The sequence below is a fragment of the Odocoileus virginianus genome, chromosome 12 (assembly GCF_023699985.2).
Source record: "Odocoileus virginianus isolate 20LAN1187 ecotype Illinois chromosome 12, Ovbor_1.2, whole genome shotgun sequence".
Lineage (NCBI taxonomy): Eukaryota > Metazoa > Chordata > Mammalia > Artiodactyla > Cervidae > Odocoileus > Odocoileus virginianus.
The window spans coordinates 28150312-28170938 of record NC_069685.1 but is presented as its reverse complement, the minus strand read 5'-3'; the positions used below and the strand labels follow the sequence as shown (position 1 = coordinate 28170938).

Sequence of the window (20627 nt, the reverse complement as noted above, 5' to 3'; positions counted from 1 at the left end):
GTATATGTTAGGTTGCTTCTTTAAAAATATACTATATTCATTTTGGCATTTTTTAAGACCCACAATGTCACAGAATCCTGATATTTCCATCTATACATCTGAACTATAAAAAGAAAAAAAAAACAGAAGTGGAGGAAAGTATTCTTATTGGGGAATCACAAATGAAATATGTATGAATGGAGGTAAAGAAGATGCATGGTTAGAGACAAGTGAGAACCAAGTATAAAACTGAAGTTTATATTTTCTGTAATGAGGGATGGGGATATGCTATTCAAATGCCATTACCTAGTCAACAAAGACTAATTCTAGGCCAGTCATGAACTTCTCACATATCCTTAATGTTGAAATTATAAATAATAAAATAACCTATAGTTATTTGTGACCCTTAGTAAACTACTACAAATTCTGCAGTTTACCTGGGCTATACATAAGGGATCTTCAGCCATCATTTGTGGTATGCCAGATACTGTCCTAAATACAATTACCTGAAAATGGTTTCCTGCCTCAAGGAATTCAGACTCTAAAGGAGAGGACCAACATGTAAACAATTAAATAAACTTTTATACTTGAAATAACAGAAGTATACAAAGGATCAAGTATACCAAGAGACCAAGAAACAGTTTCATAAATGAAATGAGTCTTAAATGGAGGACATGGGCCAGGGAAAACTGGCATTCCAAATAAAGTAAAGAGACTAAATAAAAAGCAAAGAAGTATGATACTTTACAAGATCTTCAAGTAATCCCATATGACTAAAGCATAGAATGCAAGGAATAGTATGGTAAAAGATGACATGAGAGAGCAAGGTGCAGCTCATTAAGGGCCACACTGAAAAATTGTGCCATATCATATAGTCAGAGAAGCCACAGAAGTGCTTTTAACTGACAAGCAACATAATAAGATCTTAGAGATATTTATCTATCAGTATTGAAGATGAAATGAACAAATATGAACCAAGATAAGAGAAAACTAAAGTAGTCCAGGCCAAGTGATGATGGGTTGAACTACACTTTGAAGCAGTGAGAATGGAAAAGAGCTAGCTTTACATCAGTGATGTCAACAGCAGAGAATCAGTTGGATTTTGTTAGTATATGTGACTTTAGTTCAGACCTAGTCCTGTCACCTACTAGCTGTACAACCTTAAATAATTTACATAATTTTCCATTCAAATTTCCCCTTGACATTAAAATAAAAATAATAATCATTCCTAACTCACAGAGAATGGTTGTGAGAATTCAATGAGTTACTGAAATATCTTAAATGCCTATCATAGTATTAGATTGGTTTTTTTTATCATCATCATCAAAGGAATGAATGGAAAATTAGTCCCCAGGTTTATATATTTGTTAAGTGGAGATGAGAATTTACTTATGGAGAGAAAATATAAATGACAAATTTTGGACATGTTAAGTGTCTAACATAAAGTAAGTAAGTGAAGTCACTCAGCTGTATCCGACTCTTTGCAACCCCGTGGACTGTGGCCTACCAGGTCCTCCGTCCATGGGATTCTCCAGGCAAGAATACTGGAGTGGGTTGCCATTTCCTTTACCAGGGGATCTTGCCAACCCAGAGATTGAACCCGGGTCTCCCGCATTGCGGTGAGACACTTCAACCTCTGAGCCAGCAGGGAAGGCCCTAACATAAAGTAGGACCTCAGGACCTCAGTAAAAATGCACTGAGTTAGTGAATAAATGAATGCTTGAAATGTCTATGGGAAAACTGGAAGATTTCTACCTGTATGTATCAGATATTTAGAATGCAGCCGTATATTACAAATATAGATCTGGGAGTTGTTAGTGTACAAGTATTCTTTAAATCCATGCATGACTGATTTCAATCAAGCAACCCCTATACTACAAAAGACAGATGAAGGGCAAACACAGAAGAAGAAATACCAACATTTTTCAGACCAAGCAGAGAAGTAGACAAAAAAGCATTCTGAGAAGATATTTACCACTTTCCACATGTGGCAAAGGAAATTTGTTTGTAATTTATGATACTATCTCAAATCACAAGACTTTTGTGAACATAATCATACCCTTCACATAACAGTATGTACTGAGATTATATAGGGGGAAAAGACAATATAACCTATAAAATATAAGGAAGTCTCTTTTCTCGTCCCTTTATTAGAATTTTCATGAAAATATTTCCTACTGAAGAAGCTCTGACAGAATACACACAAGAAACTTAAATATAATTGACAGCTGAAGCAGGAAGGACAGTATTTTTCCTATAATTAAAAAGTAGAGTATACAGTATATATGTTTAACTATGTGTAACACTGCATCCAAAACTTATATGATTTTTTAAAAACTACAAATAGTTGGTCTCTGCTTATAGTTCCTTAAACAGAGCTCCTAAAACCTTTGTAATTTCCTGGATAACAGGAGTCATAGGAGCATTTGTTCTAATATTTGGTCTTTATCTTTGGTTCCTCACACAGAGCTACCATGTCTCAAATTTTCCTGGGTACTAGAAGCATCTTTTATCCTAATGATGCCACTTCTGGCGGGTCCTTACATAGCTGGTCACCAGAAAGACCAAGGCATGATCAAAGGGTTGGAATTTTCAGCCCTCCCCTTGACCTCTGGGGAGGTGGGAGGCACTGGAGATTGCGATCACCAATTGCGATTGGTGATGACCAATGGTGAATGATTTACTCAATCAATGAAACCTCCATTAAAAACTCCTAATGAAAAAAAAAAATCCTAATGATGGGGTTCAGAGAACTTTTGGGTGGGTGAATGCATCAAGGCGCTGGGAGGGTGATACGCCCGCAGAGGGCATGGAAACCTCATGTACCCCTCTCCGTATTTTGCCCTGTGCACATGCTCTACTTGGCTGTTCCTTGTTGTATCTTTTAATGCTATACCAGTGATAGCAAGGGCTTCCTGATTTCTGCAAGACAGTCTACCAAACTATCCCACTTTAGGAGGGAGTCTCAGGGACCCCTGCTATATAGATGGCTGTTCAGAAGTATAGATAGCCACCTAGGACTTGCTACTGGCATCTGAAGTGGGTGCAGTCATACAGAACTGAGACCTGAACCTATAGGGTCTGTGCTAACTCTGGGTAGTGTCAGAATTGAATTAAACTGTAGGAAACCTAGCTAATATCAGAGAATTAGAGAACTGGTTGTTGGGTGGAGGAAAAAGTAACTCAAAGTGTTAGTAAAAGCAATCTGGAAGAGAGGATAGCTAATGCAAATGCTGAGTACCAAACAGAAGTTTCAAGGACTTCAGGATATTTTCTACTTTCATGGCTAATCTCTAATAGCCATATGATCTTAAATAGTATATTTCACAAATACAACTCCTCTCACTTATTTTTTCAATCTTAACAGTATAAATAAGAAGGAGAAAATGTGTATTGGCTAGCCCTTGGTCTGGCAAACAGATTTTCAGTCTGCTAATGAGGTAAACGACTTGAATAAAATTAAAGCTACCCTAAAAAATTTAAAAAATAATAAAAACTTGCAAATTTTTTCCTCAGGAAAAACTTATACAGGACTGAATAAACCTCATTATTATTTCCTTTTCTTCATAATTGCATCAAACTTATGTTTAATGGAGGGTCTGCCTACAGCATGGTCAACCTGGAAAAACTGCACTAGTTGAAACCTGGTTCCAGACGGCAGAGTTTTTAAGAACAATTCTTTTTACTGAGAAGCTGACAGGAAATCTCCGAAGATGCAACACAACGTCCTTCTGGAGCAACAATGGATTCTGTAACTCAGATCCAAACACCTCTCTTAAAATGCATGGAGAGAAATGCAATGATATAGAAGGAGCGGGACTGTGCTGGCCTCCCAGTCCAAGTTACTATTAACCTTAACTTCCCCATTTAACTTTATATCCCCCTTCTCACATTATGAAAATTTTTGTGACATTTTCTTTACATATGGTTCTTTGTATTTACAACACATTGCAGAATTTTTTTCCCACTGAATCCTGTGTTCAATATCGTTTATAGAATAGCCTCTTTTTTTTTCCAGCTTCTTCTCATAACCCAGCTAGCATCATAAAGTGAAGGTCATAGCTTGGTATGCGGTAGCCCCTAGACAAAGCATACTTCTATTTCACATTTGACAGGTGTGGCAGTGTATCTACTTTGCAATCATGTTTAGCAGTGAGCACAGGTGAAATACATGTGCTTATTCCCTAACACATAAAACTTAAATTGGCATAGCCAGAGGCAGTTTATCCTAAGAGTCTTCTCAGCCTAAGCTCTTACAGGTCTTTTTATCCAGTACTCTCAGCCTGTGTACCATGGCTCCAAATTCCTAATTACTATAAAGTAATTTTCTTCCCTTGAGCTAAGCCTGGTAATATGCCTCTAACAGATGACCTCCAGAATGTAATTTGTAACATGTAAGGCCAAGTCTGAGAATAATTTTACATAGTTTAAATGAACATAATAAAAAAATCACAACAGCATCTCTACCTTTTGCCAGGGAAGTTGAAAAAAAAAAAAAGGCAATAATAATACACCTAAGCTTAAAATAATGTTCCTAAAATGAACTCTTTCCTTCTCGTTAAAGTTATCCTTCCATCTTCATATATCCCAAGCAAATAATCATTGTTTAAGATTTCAAATTCAAAATTGTTTTCCTTTAATTTTAGTAAAGTGACCAAATTTGGATTCTGCTGTGTTTTTTATGGGAAGGGTACACTGTGATACTGGGTAAGGTGAAGGATATGTTTCCTTTTTCAAAGACTGTTCCATTTTTCAAAAAGTAATTTCAAAATCTTCCCATAAAATCTTCATTTAAATAATCATGCTGAGTACCTGCTAAGTCACTTCAGTCCTGTGCAATTCTTTGCGACTCTATGAGCTATAGAACCCAAGACTCCTCTGTCCATGACATTCTCCAGGCAAGAATACTGGAATGGGTTGCCATGCCCTCCTCCAGGGGATCTTCCTGACTCAGGGAGCAAACCTGCGTCCCTTATGTCTCCTGCATTGGCAGGATGGTTCTTTACCACTAGCACCACCTGGAAAGCCTCTGACTAATCATATCAAACCTAAAACCTAATATTTTTAGGTTTTAAAATGTGAAATAAGTAACTGAAGCTCTTCCTGAATAATCACCACTAAAACTGACTAGTCATTCATTCATCCTAAACCCATTTACTTACACAGATTAAGGTCAAGGCAGAAAATAAAGCTACCTCTGTAAAAAATCACCCCAAGAGTAGAAGATTCCAACTACAGCTATACATGCCAGTCACAGCTAAAAAGAGCAAAGCTGCAGGTGTCTTAAAGACAGGAAATAAGAATAAACCCAATCTTTCCAAAAATATAAAAATAAACAACTTTCCACTTGCAATGGGAACTTCCTCCTGCATATAGATGAAGAAAAAGCAATTCTCAGGGGTGCACATTTTCCTACAGCCATGAGTATTTTCCAGTCATGCTATTTTAATCCCAACTAAGCCACCCTCCCTCTCCTTTCTATCAAGAACATTTATTTATGACTGGCTGGAAGACTGGGGAATACAGTATATGAAGCTTCTGGACTTTTTTTTTTTCTAATAAGACTGCTCATGTTAATTAGCCTTCAAATATACTCTCAATATATAAAAATACAGACCAGTGTAGCCACTGCTTCCTAATTCCAATTCAGTTTAATCATAAATGGAAAATACGTCCAAGAAAACAGAGTCTCTGAGTACTTAATGATGGCTACATTATTCAAAAAGCTTCACAAGCATGACTGAAAAAGAGAAAGCCTGACGCACCCAGGAGAGGTATAAAGGAGACAATTGTGGCAGTAAAAGGGCCAGAAGAAACATTTCAGAAAAGGGAGGAGAAAGGTGAAGAGTGCAATCAAGTTAATGACATTGAATATTTGAAGAATTGGGAAAACTCTCAAAATAAAGTATAAAAATTGGGACAGGAAATTGTATATACAGCATGACCCCAATTTTGTGATACAACTGTGTATTTTCTTGAAGAAAATATTGAGGGGGTTTTCCCCTAAATTAGTTGGGTTTGTTTTTTTTTTTAACTTCTTCATTCCACTCTTTATATTTCTTATCACAAATTGTGCTTGTGAAATTGAAAAAATACACACTCACGCGTTTCATGAAAATTCAGCTCCTTTCTTGTCCTTTTAATTGACATAACACGTCGCTAAAGTTCGGGCTCTCAGTAGAGTTGGTAAGTAAACCGGTCCATTAAGGTTACTCCTTTCCTTCTGGCTGTAAGATACAATTTGAGGGTAGAAGAATAACTTCCGGCTAAGCAAGGCCTCTTTGGAGTAATGGCAGCTCGTGAAAGGCTTCTCTCTGAGGGCAGCACCTCGCATGCCATTTCCAGGCCTAGTCTCTCTGTTCTACGAAACCTACTGAAGACGCGCTGGGCTAGGCCAGCATTTGGAAGCCCGGAGCTACACTAAAGCAAAAGAGTAAACTACCACAGCGTCTCCTAGCCGCTCAGGATTACCCAGAACTGACTCTGCGGCTCCCAGGCTGCCCTGCGCCACGCACCATCACGCACACCACGCACCGTCACGCATGGCCACGCACCGCGGGCCAAAGAGCTCCGCCTCTGCATATAGGCCCGTGTAGTACCGCGGCTCGACTGTAGTGTTGCCTTACTCTCTCATTTGAAGCTTCTGTGACTGCAACTTGCACAGCTCCGTCGTGATGTCTGAGGCTCTCGGACGCAGCCGTCATTCCCTTGAAGGCACAATGAGGTGCTTCTTTGCTTCCCATCCCAACCATACATTTTCCTGGTAGTGCGGCCTTGGTGCTTTTAATCACCCCTTCCACACCACGAAGTAAATCGCAACATGCATGGCTGACCATTTACTTCCTCAGGCTCTGCCTGACTTTGTGTGCACTTTATCTGACTTAGACTTCCTTTATATCCCTCTTCACCTGCCCACGGCAGCAGTTCTTCACTTCTTAGGAACCATAATGGTGGAATGGATGCGTGACTGCATGCCAAGTCACTTCAGTCCTGTCTGACTCTGCGACTCTATGGACTTAGCCCTTCAGGCTCCTCTGCCAGTGGGGGTACTCCAGGCGAAAATACTGAGTGGGTTGGCATGCCCTCCTCCAGGGGATCTTCCCGACCCAGAGACCGAATGGAATGGATGCAGAGAAACTTAATTTCAGAGTGTTTAAAAAACGATAATTTAATGCTACAAGATACTCCATCACATGTATTTCCTACTTCTGTAATCCCCTCCCCAAAATATTAAGTTTTAAAGTATAATGAAGCGAATCCTACGGTTATTCTGAAAGTCACAGACAACCAGGTAGTCTCATTTTCTGCCCACAAGATAAATTTTCTGGAAATACGTTCCATTTTGAATTCGCTAAGGGTATGTTGCCAATCCTGCCTGGGACAAGAGAGCAGGATGAGACACGGATGAACCCTATAATGTATATGAAGTGCTTAGCCATCCATATATATTAATAATCTATAGTGTTAGCTATGATTACCATACTGCAGAAAAGGAGAACCAGAGAAATAGATTTGAGCAGAGTGCCACAGTAGGAAAAGAACATGTGTAAGTTAGTTCCACACCCACATGGACCCATAAAAAGCTAAACTGATCACTAATTTCACCCTCAATTTCAAATGCTACCCTAGTCCGGGAAACAAGTACTCTCATTTTTGATCTCACTTTCCATAAAGGAAACTATATTACTGATCCTGGGTGTAAGACTTTCCACCATTATTTAAAATGTTCTGAGTTGCAATGAAAGGAATGAACCATATAGAGAAACATGATTTGAACCCAAGGTTTATATGGTAAGATGCTGTATTACAAGCTTTCACTATTTTCAGAAAATGTCACTCTAGAAATGAAACATTAAGCATAAACAGTTGGAGATATAGAATCCTGCAGCCTGTTACATGGATTATGGAGAGGAGAAAAAGGGGAGAGAAATGGAGGAAAAGAAATAGTTTTGCCAACATAAACTCTGATTTGAGGAGGTGAGGGGCCTGTGGAGAGGATGGTGCAGCTAAATTGTTGAGGAAGATATTTGGTTAGGAAACCTAAGGAAATCAGTTTGAAATGATTGTGATAGATTACCTTCCAGATAGAAGCAGTATTAGGGCCTTTCTTTTCACTTTTAAGTATAATTTGAATATAATATTAATATTTTCCATTTAAAAAATAATATATTAAGAAATTTTCTCTTTGTTTTTTAAGGAAAAACCTAACATCTGGTTGCTGAAGACTTTACAAGACCATTCCTCATTTAAGCCAAGTCCACTTAATAAGGTCAGAACAAATTCAAACTTAATGATTTGTGGATTTTTTTTTAATCAACAGCATACTACAAGATGACAAACATATAAAGGAAAAAAAATGGTAAATTATTGCAAGTTTATCAGATTAAAACCAGCAACTACCATTTCAAATGTTCTTGGATTTTTATGTTATATGAATGGAAATCGTAGTTTATAAACTGTTAACAAAGTTTCTACTTGATGCACTTTTCAGCATATGGTCCTTCAGGAAGGTTATTTTGAAGGACAAAAAGATGCTGCTAACCAATTATGTTAACTTGATCCCAGACTTACCAATGGTAAGAGAAATAACCATTGTGTGTGTGTGGAAAAAGAGCTTTTTCTGCAGCACACTATTTAAAGAAATAAAAATAAGGATGTCGTTGAAGCTATTTCAGATAAATTCTAAAGATCTAGTAAATGCCCAGGTCACTTTGTGGGTGGGGGGAACAAAAAACCGTGTAATGGCTAACAATTCTTTAGAATCACTACAAATGTAAATGTCTGTTTCACAAATATTGGTTTATGTCATGTGGTGACTCAGGTAACACTCACAACTACAACCATAACATAAAATATTCCAGAGGGAAAAAAACAATGAGAAGCCTAAAAACCAGAACACTGTCTTAAACTGAAAGGACAGTAAATACACATCATTTTTGTATTTTAAAATCTCCTAAAACTTGGATTTTCCTGTAAGCAAAAAAGGTAACCTCCTGATGAGCTCATACACAGTGTTATATCTGTTTCCACTGCAACTCTCAAACTCTTCATTTTGATTATACTTTTCTGGATGCCCACAAGATCTTCACTGAAACGGAAAATACCCTCCAGAGCAGAGTTTCTTTTTCCAACAATACAACTTGAAGAGTCACAGTGCCCTCTACTGATCAACTGATAAAACCCACTTTTACTTCAATCTCCGAAAACAAAGTTTCAGTGAATCTTGTATATTTTCAAATAGTTTTTCCCATAAATATTAATAAATGCCAATTTCTGTTTCTGAGAGGCAAAAATATTTATGGTCAGTTAGCACATATCACAGTGGATAATGACTCCTTTTTTTGTCCATTGCTCCTACAGTTAAGCTGTATCTAGATGGCAAAAAAGGCTTAACTCCAATCAAGCCTGCAAAACAAGGGCCATTAAAATGTACAAATGTAAATTTTTAATCTAGAATTGTGGTAAGGACAATTTTATGGAGTTTTGGGTCTGTAGTTAAGTCTCGAATCTGCCATTGTCTGACAGTGAGACCTGTGGAAAGGGACGTGATCACGCTGCACCTCACTTTTCTTCACGTGTAAATGAATAAAGGTTGGCTGAGTTGGTGAGGATGCAGGAAAACGAACTCTAAACATTTTTAGTAAGAGCGTTGATGCTATAGCCTTTCTGGAGGGAAAATTGGCACTAACTCTCAAACTAACAGGCGTTTCTTAAGTTTATTGCCAAAAATTCTCCAAAACCATTTTCCAAATGTACATTGCCTTAGTGCCAGAATAAGTGTCAATATTTAATTCTTACTCTGTCTCATCCACTAAGTGCTTTAAGTATGTTTTTTCATTTAATTCTCAAAAAAATCTTATGATCTAGAACCATAATTAACCCTATTTACATGTCAGGAAACTGAGACATGAGAAGGTGCCCAAGTGGTATAAACTAACCAATAATTGCTAAAACCTGGATCCAAACCCAGACTGTATGGTTCAGGGTCCACACTGCTGACCACCTGCTCTTCTTCCAGAACTTCATCTTCTGGGAATTTATCCTAAGGAAATAATCAAGAATATGCATGAATACTTTTTTTTAAATTTATTTTTAACTGAAGGGTAATTGTTCTACAACATTGTGTTGGTTTCTGCTGTAGAACCATGTGGATCAGCCATAAGGATACATACACAAAGACTGTTCAATCAGTGTTCATTTCAGCATCATTTATAATAAAGGGGAAGAAAGGAAAATAACCTAAATTACCATTAAAATGATTGTGTTAAAACCAAACAATTGACTCTGTACCCTTAAAGAGCATCTAATGACATGGAAAATGTTCCCAAATATAGTAAGTGAAATGTTAGAAGCATACACACATACATATATATGTTTATGTACAGTGTGCTCCTATTTTGTAAAGAAATATATGTTCAAGAAAAACGAAGGAAAATTATCCAAGTATAAATAATAATTATGTCTAACTGGTGAGTTTACAGGGTAGTGATTTTTATTTTCTTTTTTATGGCCATTTTCCAAATTCTAAAAATACATTATTTCAACGAAGGGTTCAGGCCAAATGTGCTCTCAGATACTTTCTGACTCTAATAAATTTTTATTATTTTGAATGTGACGAATAGAGAATAGTCATGGAATTTTAGAACTAGGAGAGAAAAAAGGTTACATTCTCTCCAGCAGTTTCCAAATCTGTTTCATCCTCAGAATCACCTGAGCTGATCAAAATACAGACTTCCTGCCTCCCTCTTTCCCTGATCCAAATCACCTGCACATGAAGCTCAGGTGATCCTTCTGATCTGACACTTTGGGAAGTACGAATTTACCCCCATTGCATCATTTCCATCCTCTCACAAGTTGTAAAACAGGATTCTTCTAAACCAAACACAGACCAGAGTCATCATATACTGTTATAAGCTATCATATACTATTATCAATTGATATCGATATTGACAAACTTTAGTTTCAATTCCTTAATTTTGTTAAGGAAAAAGTGCATCTTACTATAAAAAACAAATTTACTAATGAAAAATTTTAGCCATAAGAATAATGAAAGCTATACCTACCAACACTGAGCAGAGAGAATGCATTCTTTTTTTTTTTTTATATTTATTCCTTTTGGCTGCGCTGGGTCTTTGCTGAGGCATATCGACTTTCCTAGTTGCTGAGAGTAAGGCCTACTCTTTAGTTTCGGTGCATGGGCTTCTCGCACTGGCTTCTCTTGCTGTGGAGCATGGACTCTCAAGTGCGCGGGCTTCAGCAGTTGTGGTGCCTCGGCTCAGTAGTTGCAGCTCACAGGCTTAGGTGCCTCACCACATGTGGGATCCTCCTGGACCAGGGATCAAACCTGTATCCCTTGCATTGGCAGGTGGATTTTCAACCACTGGACTAGCAGGGAAGTCCCTGAATTCTTACCTGTGTTCATTGCAAATAGCTTGTCCTCATTTCTCAACTACATGCCTACTTAAAGGATCCAAGGATCCCTTAGTGCCCACAAGACCCAAAATCAGATTCCCTCCCTCCACCCCAAAAAGAAACATATTTGCTACTGTGGGGGCATTTCAGTTAACTCAGCAAAAAAAAAATTGTTTTAAGTAGAAGATTGTCCAAAGGTTCTCAGTAGTCCTAGTTGCATAGAGTAAGGAAAAGACACTCTGGACACAGTGAAAGCATTTATACAGAGAGAAGTTAAGATTTGCAAAATCTCTCTTAAAGTTCCAGAATTTAAGTATTTGTCACCTCTTTGAAGCTACTTGGCATATTCTTGGGGCAGCAATTTATTTGTGATATAGTAACCTGAGTCCCAAATTGGCTGTATGGAAGAAGATAAAGTTACACTAACTCTCAGGGAAATGCACATCACCTGAGTCTATCTTATTCAAGCCACAAACCTAGTTGCATGATATACCCATGTCACTTTGTACATGAAGACATCTACCCGAGGTGTACCCCAGCAGAAAACAGGGAGCTGGCTACTGATCTTAAGTGAAGAGTGAAAGTCAGTTAGTCATGTCCATGCTCTGTGACCCCATGGACTGTAGCCTGCCAGGCTCCTCTGTCCTTGGGATTATCCAGGCAAGAATAGTGGAGTGGGTAGCCACTTTCTTCTCCAGGGGCTTTTCCTGACCCAGGGATCAAACCCAGGTCTCTCACCTTGCAGGCAGACTCTTTACTGGCTCAGCCACCAGGGGAGCCCACTGATCCTAAAATGATAGGTAATTAAGACTGAAAGGTAAGATGGTTCATCTCGCCTTCCTAAAATTCAAAACTAAATATCTCCTGATATAACAGTCTTGAAACAAAAATGTGCACACTCACAAAACATTTAAAGATAAAAACCAGGACCAAGGTTGAATTAAAAAACTTCGTGAAAATTGTTGAGCAGTAGTGGGCATCAAGGCAACATTAATTGTGGGTAGCATGTACTGTTGGTTTGACTGCTTTGGTGATTCATCAGTTAACACCTTCCCCCAAGTTGTAACTGCAAACTCTGCTTCAGTTCCCTTACCTGAGCCTTCTCTCTGCTTTCTTACAGTCCTGGAGAATGTTCTACTCAAGGCAACAAGTACACACAGAGCCCAAATGAACTATAATTAAGGTGGCAAGAGACCAAGGAAAAGAGCAGTGTTAGTTCAATTGTTTCCTTTGCACGGGTAACAGATGGACTCCAAGCTCTAATAACCCTTTTGTACTTCAGCTAAGGCTGACAATACATCATTATACTCAGATGGAAGCAAGAAGAAGGTGCCTAGCAACTTGGACTTGGAATGCCTAGGCTTTTGTCAATTTACATCATAATCTTAATAGTAAACAGGCTTGCTCTCATTTGCCAGTCATCACCTCATTTTATGCTTTTCAAACACAAGAAGATTAAATAGTCTTTCTTGAAAGTACTTTAGCCCCTTAGATATAGAACAGTAGTAGTATTTAAGAGTCTCCCCTTATAACTGTGTACATAAAACTGCCATTAGCCTTGATGGAAATTATATCAGTAAGTTGGGGGGCCTACTGTGGGTAATATTTTCATTAGCAAAAGTATGCACATAACCCAGGCTCTTTTTGGATTTCAGTAGGATACCAAGGACTATTTTTGGGGCCTCATTACTCTTGTATTCTTGTGCTTTATGTATAGAAGAAGTCATTAGAACATCTATTTATATTTAATTTTATATTCTCCTTTTTAAGCTCTATTTGTCTATATATACTTTATGATGCAAATAAAATGTGTGTGTGTTGGGTTATATGCTCAAGCATTTCAGATGACTAGATGATGGTTTGTGTTCAATGAATAGTTGATAAAAGAAGACAAGAAGGAAAGGAGACATGAGGATGAATAAAAAATCACTGAACCATTGGTGAACTACTGCCCTTGTCACGGCACAGCACAGGCAGAAATTTCATTAGTAACATACAGCCAGGAGGATGAAAATCACCATTTATCTCCAATATCCTACTATGATGTCTATTTATGTCAGTCTAGGAAAAAGACAGAACTTGTTAATCTTTCATTCTATGGTAAAGAAAAGAAATATTGGGAAAAATTCATTTCTATCAGGAAACCCAGAAACATTGGTTGCAGATATAAATATCACATCCTATCCTTCAGTTCAGTTCAGTTCAGTCGCTCAGTCGTGTCCGACTCTGAGATCCCATGAATCGCAGCACGCCAGGCCTCCCTGTCCGTCACCAGCTCCCGGAGTCTACCCAAATCCGTGTCCATCGAGTTGGTGATGCCATCCAGCCATCTCATCCTCTGTCGTCCCCTTCTCCTCCTGCCCGCAATCCTTCCCAGCATTAGGGTCTTTTCCAATGAGTCAACTCTTTGCATGAGGTGGCCAAAGTATTGGAGTTTCAGCTTCAACATGAGTCCTTTCAATGAGGTCCCAGGTAAACAGCTTAACATAATAGCTGGCATTCTCCTGGCTTTCTTACTGTAGATGCCAGTGAAAAAGAATGAGATGATTATGTAGATGACGAAGTTATCACTGAACTCCTGCAAATCTTTTTGACAACAACAAAAAAATGGAACAAGAAATGTTGCCAACAAAATTATCACCACGGTGAACAGTATATGTTATTCATAACAGGACCCACCCTCCCCAATAGCTATGGACATTTGGAGTCAGAAGACACTTCAAGGAGGAGAAAATTAGATTTCTATGGACCACATAGTTCTCATCAACTCAGGAGAGAGAGAGGAAATGTCCCAGTCCAAACTTTACTTGAAAGAGAAAACTTTTCCCAACACTACTGATGTACTTTGGTCTAACATAATGTCTTCTCCATTGCCATACTCTCTTGACATGTAACAACCTCTAGTGAGAAAAATTGTGTCTATCTCATCTTTATCCTTATCCCTATCATCCTATGGTATATAGCCATATACTTGGAAGGCCTTAAGTAAATGCTACAATGGGCCATAAAATAGCTTAGAAAAGAAAAAATGTGAGAAAAGCAATTAGTGAAACAACTAGTGGAAGCAAAGGCAAAACAGAAAGAAAGCCACTATAGCCAGGACATTCAAGACTTCTCCCTTGAGTGGATAAGGTAATTTTCCTGCTTCTGGCACAAAGAGGGATTTGATTTTTTTCTTCCTTATTTTTCACATCCATTCCAAATCTGTTGAAATATTAGTAGACCTTTTCAAGATGGGTGTTAAACTTCTACAAGTCTAGCATTCTTTACGTAAAGGGATAAAAGTAGCCAAAGATTCTTCACAGTCCTAATTTCAGCTGGACAACTAACTTCTGTGGAGCCTTGAGAATGTATTTTAACCTTTCTAGATCAAGGCCATGGCTTTCTCATAGGTAAAAGGAAGCTAAATTATCTTCCTATACTTCATTCAAGAAGTGTTTTAGAATCCAAAGAAGACACTGGGAAATTATAAAACATTTTATTACTTTTTTCCCTCCAAGGATAAAAAGGGATAAAGATAAAAATCATCCCTCCAATGAAGGGAAGACATGACGTCTACAGGATTAAGTCATTTTAGATTCTTAAATGTACAGCATTCTTAAATAGGAACCGCAAACCTTTAGTTCTGGATAACCTCTCACAATTGAACCACTGTTTTAATACATTCTTATAATGGCAAGGTTTTAGAAAAGAGGGTAAAAATACCTTCTCTGAGCAATTTGTGTGCAAATGGAACAGCTTATTAAAGATTCCCTCAATGAGAATGTGTAAACACTGGTGTTGGCCACAAAGAAACAGTTTCCTAGGGCAAACTTCATGGTTTGATTTCCCAGAAATACCCTGGAAACTGAACAGAAGGAAACGCCTTATACTGCTTTGTCTGTAGCCACAAAATATACACATAGGGTCCCACCCAGCCTGAATTTAACCCTGTGCCCCCCAAAAAGAACAAAAATAAGTTTTAAAAATCCCATAATGAGGCCATTGTACACATAAAAATAGTAGCTACACTACCTGTGCACAAAAGCCAATATAATTCTGGCCAAAGAAACAGTTCCTTCAGAGTAGAAAGGTGAACAGGTGCCCTGTGATAATATGTTCTAGGCTAGAAACCATTCAAGATTACCTCTGCTCCCCTCAGCTCTACTGAGTTTAAATCCACCCTGGGTGAAGAAGGAAGAGGGTAGTTGGCAATTTACTCAATTTAGAATATTTAATGGACTTCAGTGAATATTTATAAATATATATCTGTCAAATATTAATTTCTTTTAAAAACTGTCATTATTGTAATTGTTGATCTAACAGAAGATTTAGAACAAATCACTCAGACTTATTCTACTCTTACATGGTTAACTATATCTCTACTACCATCTTATACCCCAAACGAGGCTTATCATTGTCTTCCTATCCTACTCCCATCCCATCACACTAATTTACTGCCAAGATTAACCATGTTTGTTAGCAGATTGGAAACTATAGAGTCAACATCAACCTCTCTCCTTCTTTCCATAACTCAACTGATCAACATTCCTTTAAATATTTCTTAGAAATGCTTCTCATTTTCTCTGTCGTTGCCATGGTCCTGGTCTTTGGCATACTGCCCTGATTGCTTCCAACCTTGCCTTTCCGCCACTGGTTCTCAACACTAGTTGTACTACCTCAAAAATTTGAGAGGTACCCCCAAACTTCATACAACTATCCCTAGAGGGTAAGTTGTTGCTTGCCTGCTTCACTCCAAATAATAAATTTTAGTGTAGAGACATGTGGAATTTTTTATTAATTTTAAATGGGAGTGCTTTATAGTAATGGGCTTCCCAGGTAGCGCTAGTCATAAAGAATCCACTTGCCGATGCAGGAGATACAAGAAACACAGGTTCGATCCCTGGATCGGGAAGATCCCCTGGAGAAGGAAATAGCAAACCCACTCCAGTATTCTTGCCTGGAGAATCCCATGGACAGAGGAACCTGGCAGGCTACAGTTCCAAAGGGTCTCAAAGAGTGATACACAACTGAAGTGACTGAGCGCAAATACATGCACTTTATAGTAATATTTATTTTCATACTATCAACTGACACACAAGTATTTCTGGTCAATGAGTGTAAAATGCCTGTGCCATTTATTTTGTAGGAAAATTTTTTCTTTGCCCCAAATAACCCAGAGGTTACAAACTGCTATAACTGAGTTAGGAGTAATTATCACTGTCACGTGATGTGCTGGAAAGATCATAGGACTAAGGAATTTGAGTTCTGATTCTTGGATAAATTATTTATTCTGATGAGTTTCTGGTGTTTTTTTTTTTTAATGAGAATAATATTTTCCTTTCATACCTCACAGAATTATTGTCAGGGTTAAAAGAGATAATATATATAAAAAAGTATGTACAACTACAAATTATAAATGGCCTCCTCTTCAGATATCTGTTTTATTTCTAAATAGACTGTAAATCTTTAGAATTGTCTAACTTTGTTGTAAGTAAATATTTCAAATCAAGCAATATTCTACCAAGAAGAAAAGGCACTTTTCAACAGTTATTGTCTCTGTAATCACGTGTGCTTACTGTACACCAGAGGCATCCCTCTCTACTTAAAGAAACTGTAAATCACAGCAGGATCCTCTATGACCCACATCCCAGAATTTCAGAAATAAAAGCAAAAATAAACAAATGGGACCTAATGAAACTTAAAAGCTTTTGCACAACAAAGGAAACTATAAGCAAGGTGAAAAGACAGCCCTCAGATTGGGAGAAAATAATAGCAAACGAAGCAACAGACAAAGGATTAATCTCAAAAATATACAAGCAACTCCTCCAGCTCAACTCCAGAAAAATAAATGACCCAATCAAAAAATGGGCCAAAGAACTCAACAGACATTTCTCCAAGGAAGACATACAGATGGCTAACAAACACATGAAAAGATGCTCAACATCACTCATTATCAGAGAAATGCAAATCAAAACCACAATGAGGTACCATTATACGCCAGTCAGGATGGCTGCTATCCAAAAGTCTACAAGCAATAAATGCTGGAGAGGGTGTGGAGAAAAGGGAACCCTCTTACACTGTTGGTGGGAATGCAAATTAGTACAGCCACTATGGAAAACAGTGTGGAGATTTCTTAAAAAGCTGGAAATAGAACTGCCGTATGACCCAGCAATCCCACTTCTGGGCATACACACCAAGGAAACCAGATCTGAAAGAGACACATGCACCCCAATGTTCATCGCAGCACTGTTTATAATAGCCAGGACATGGAAGCAACCCAGATGCCCATCAGCAGACGAATGGATGAGGAAGCTGTGGTACATATACACCATGGAATATTACTCAGCCATTAAAAAGAATTCATTTGAATCAGTTCTAATGAGATGGATGAAACTGGAGCCCATTATACAGAGCGAAGTAAGCCAGAAAGATAAAGACCATTACAGTATACTAACACATATATATGGGCTTTAGAAAGATGGTAACGATAACCCTATATGCAAAACAGAAAAAGAGACTCAGATGTATGGAACAGACTTGTGGACTCTGGGAGAAGGCGAGGGTGGGATGTTTCAGGAGAACAGCATTGAAACATGTATATTATCTAGGGTGAAACAGATCACCAGCCTTGGTTGGGTGCATGAGACAAGTGCTCGGGCCTGGTGCACTGGGAAGACCCAGAGGGATTGGGTGGAGAGGGAGGTGGGAGGGGGGACCGGGATGGGGAGTACATGTAAATCCATGGCTAATTCATATCAATGTATAACAAAAACTACTGTAATGATGTAAATTAATTAGCCTCCAACTAATAAAAATTAAAAAAAAAAAAAAAAAAGAAAGAAAAAAAAAAAATATCCTAGCTGGGAAACAAACCAAAAAAAAAAAAAAAAGAAACTGTAAGTCAGAGTATGTGGAAGCCCTCTCACGTTGCCAGCACTTTCTCCCACATCTGTAATCACTCCCCACTGTCCTTGGCAAACCCTCCCTAAATCTGTAAATAATTCCTGCTCCCTAATTTCAAAACAAGAAAAAGCAGCCAAAGCAACAGGTAAACTGCCAGCCATGTTTTGATTCCACATAGGTTCATCAGGCCTAGTTATTTCCCAAATTCCCCTGCAAAGAGGGCTGGAGAAAAGTCCAGAAGCTGCTGCCAAGAGTGAGGATGCTCACATCTGGTGAGGGCGCCTTCTCATGTGTTTGATGGTGAGAAAAGAAAGTGTATCTAAACGTTAATTCACAGGATGGTATTGAATGAGTGCAGGGGCAAAGTAGAGGGCCAAGACTAGTTTCAGCCCAAAGTCACATAGCAGGCAGACAGATTTAAATTTGCTTAGGTCCCCACTTGAAGATTAATCTGGATTATCTCCCAATTCAGGGTCTAAAACAATTTTCCCTGGAACTGAAAGGATTTCTAATCATATTCCAATAAACCTGATAAATCCTAGTTAACTTCAAATCCCATGGGATCTTAGTCAAAAACAAAAGCATCACAAACAAAAAAAAAAGATAAAAGAAAAACCTCATATAACAGAAACTACCTATATCAAACTTCTTTATCCTAGATATTTAGGAACACCAGCAAGTTTTAACAACAATCCAATACATAATTCTGAATACAAATTTAGAGGATTCTTCAATTAAACTGTATTTAAATGCAATATTCATGTATTATTCAATTGAGAAATTATTATTTCTAAATAATAATTGAGATTATTATTGAAGATATGTTGAAGATAAATTGGCAAAATGCATTTCTTCTATCTAAGAGTGTATAATATTATCTTCTGTTTCTCAATCATTTGGAGTTATTGAATCTTTTGAAAATCTGATGAAAGATCCAGATGCTCTTACCAGAAGTACAAATATAGCTATAAAATTTACATCCATTTGAAGGGTTGAAGACTACCTAATGCTTATTAAGAATCCTTAATGTTGAAGGAAAATAGATATGAAGATAATACAAAGTAGCATAATATTAAAGCAATAAATACTGCTTTAAGAGCTAAGACCGAGGAGCATTTATTTACGTGTAAAATGCTCAGGAAAGGATTCATGATGGAAGTCACTTTGCAGCTTGTCCTTGAAGGATGAGTAGGACTTTGCCAGACAGAGATGGGGTTGGGGAGACAGCATTTAATAGCACAGGAATAACATAACAAAAGTAGGGGATCACATTTGCGTATGAATATTGGGCATGTCCAAGCAAGAAGAAATTTCAAGTTCCTCTAGAAAATCTAGATTCCATCCTACATATAATTCCAAAGCATTTATGTTTTTTAAACAAAGGAGGGAAATGGTCAAAATGGTGCATTAGAAAGATTATCCTGGTGACAATAAACAAATTGGTGTGGAGAAAGACTAAGGATAGAGAGAAGGTTACTGTGGCAGTAAAAGGGACAAGTAATGAGTCAATGGCAGTAAGGTTAATATAACGAATGACACTTCAGAAGTAGAACCAAGGGCAGGGGGAAGTAAAATTGTTGATTAAAATGTGGAGGGTGCAGGAGAAAGAGGGATTAGAGATGATTACAAAGATACCTCTTTTAAAAATGTTAGGGAGCATAGGAAATGAAGCACATTTTGAGTGGAAGATCAGCTTATTTAGAGCAAGTTGAGTTTGAGCAATTATTCCTAAAAAGATTTTGTTTATTAGTCTATGAATTAGAGTACTAATAGCATTAATAACTACACTGTTAAAAGAAAAGGGACTAAAACGAAATCTTGAGACTTCCTCAGAAAATTGTTCAACTTCCCAATTTTCAAATAAGTAAAGAGTTTAGTGATTAGTTTGTAGCACGTATCAGGTTTCCAGGTCCCTGCCTCTTTAATTTTAGATTCTGCAACATAAAGAGACTGATCTACTGTGCATAAAAACAGAAGGTGTTCCAATACTCAACAATAAGTAGAAATAAACAGTGTTGCCAAGGTCAGCAAAAATATTGATTTCTCCCAAAGAGAAGGAAGCTCATCAAAACGGTTTAAGCAAGAGTTACTTGACAACAGCAGGCACCAGAACCTTTATTAAAAACCCGCCTCAGACTCAGCCTTCTCAGAATAATGAGAGCTAAATGAGACCCAAGTAATCATCTAATGCAATCTTCCTTAAGTAAACAAAAAGCTAATGTCCAGGGATAGTAAGGAAGTTGCTTTGGTAATAAACAACAGGACTAGATCTTTTGTCTCCTGACTCCAATTTCAGGTGTGCTCTCCTCAGCGGCATATTTTCAAATGCTTCCTTGAGTCATGAATTAACT

General features: G+C 37.8%; 1 long non-coding RNA gene across 1 annotated transcript; it reads left to right on the top strand.

Moving 5' to 3' along the window:
- Positions 1-6531: 6531 nt before the first annotated feature.
- LOC110128360 (uncharacterized) lies at positions 6532-13107 on the top strand. The gene is made up of 3 exons (XR_002311142.2): positions 6532-6703; positions 8177-8248; positions 12512-13107. It is a non-coding gene; the product is annotated as an uncharacterized lncRNA (long non-coding RNA).
- Positions 13108-20627: the final 7520 nt, after the last annotated feature.